Raw genomic sequence first — 1,943 nt, forward strand, 5'->3', positions numbered from 1 at the left:
TGACCCCCCCTCTCGACAGGCCTGCTCATTTGCACTTTCCTTGAAAAGCCGTCCGTCTCTGTTCATCCGCTCTCTGAGAGTTTTCTTCTCCTCATCTGATACCTTATCTGACTTCCTCGCCCTATGCCATGCTCTTGTTGACCTTCTCTTCAGTAGCCGCAGCTCTTCAAGTACAGGATTCCAAAAAGGCGGCCGAACAAAGTATGATTTAGTTGTGCGTGATGCCCAAACCTTTCTCCTTATTTTCTGCAGCACAGTAGAGCCACTGTCCTTTCCATATGTGAATGTTTTTTTCATCTTGCATTTTTTATCCTTCCCCTAGTGGCAATTGATCATTACGGAACAAGGCAGATGATCGCTCCCATGGTCTGACAGAGCCTGTCATTTAGCAAGGACCCCGAACCTGCTGCAATCAATGCCAAATCTACGTTAGAATCATCCTCTCCATTGCGCTGTACAATCCTTGTCAGGTGTGTTCCGTTGAGGATGGAAAAACTGCTCTCTATCATCGCCTTCTCCAGCGCCTTTCCTTGAATGTTATGGTGTACATTTCCCCATGTCACACTCCAGGCGTTGAAGTCCCCCACGATCATCCTCCTTTCACTCAGTTGGCCGAGCTCCTCCAGGAAGTCCCAATCTTCCTCGATCCTGGCACTGTTATTGCCCATTGCCCACATAGATGTTGACAAGCGTCCATTTCCTCTCCCTCACCTCACACTCCACAATTTGGACATCCCTGCCCCCCCCCCCCCTGTCAAATCGCTTTGCATCAATCAGTCTGTGTGTAACGCCCTGTTTGACTAATATTAGTTGTCCATGATGGGTCTCACTACATGGATTCGTGCAGGTCTTGTAGCCAGGGCATTTAAAATTGTCTACGTTCGTCTCCTGGAGCATCATAATATCCGTTTCATAGATAAGCTTTTCCAAGTCTCGACCTCTTTGCCTGAGACTGCTGCAATTCCAGTAGCATTATGGCTAGGTTTTTGTTTCTAAGCCTGTGTGATTTTATCCGACTTTTCCTCATCCCGGAACGTTTCTTTCGACAGCCTCCTCTCCTTCCCTTTCTCCTTGGTACCTTTTCAGGCGATAATGCTGGGAGCGTCGTCAAGGGAGCAGGATCTCCTTAGCTCCCGCACCGTTTCCCTTTTAAAAGAAATATAATCTAAATTCATGATGCGTTTTTATAACTTGGGGATGTATACTGTCTCCTTGGCAGAGCCCCATACCAGGGAAGGGGACATATTCATGCTTGGCGCCGCTCTTAAGGCCACCAAACACGCACGTAAGCGACTGACTAACCCGCAGCCACACATCCCGTGGGCACGTTGGTACACCTTGGTCTTAGTGATTTTTTTTGTCGAGGTTGTCTGCTCTAGATCCGTAGTGTTCGGTTCCTGAACCGTAAGGTTAACAGTGTCACCTCTGGAAGGATCTGACTCTTCGCTCACGCACAACGGTCTTGAGATAATGAGAGGTTGACTGGGTACATGTACTGACAGCTCGAGATGCATGCCACTTTCATTGGAAAAAATCCAGCTATATCCAGAGGTGTCTAAGGGAGAGAGCTCTGTGTTTCCACAGTGTCTCCGCTTCCCAAGAACCTTAACATCATTATCCCCTGGGCTCCCGCCCTTGAGACTCGAATTCACAAAAGATTTCCCCTACCGGGACTGTAAGCAGAATATTATACTTAGTGATTTTGTTCCCGGTTACCGGGTCTGTATACACTCCCTTCCGGTTTACCACTGAGTGCACTACTGCAGTGGAAACCATATTATATAACAGCCCGGTAATAACAGGGATGCGGTAGTAAATAACAGGGATTTTTTAAATCCCCGTTTCTTCCTACTCTTTGTCTCTATTAAAAGTTATCGGCAATAACAGGGCCTCATCGGAGCCCAATCGGTTATAGCAGGGACAAAGGCTCGTTAATAATGTGT

Source organism: Aplysia californica, unplaced genomic scaffold, assembly GCF_000002075.1.
Source record: "Aplysia californica isolate F4 #8 unplaced genomic scaffold, AplCal3.0 scaffold00364, whole genome shotgun sequence".
Lineage (NCBI taxonomy): Eukaryota > Metazoa > Mollusca > Gastropoda > Aplysiida > Aplysiidae > Aplysia > Aplysia californica.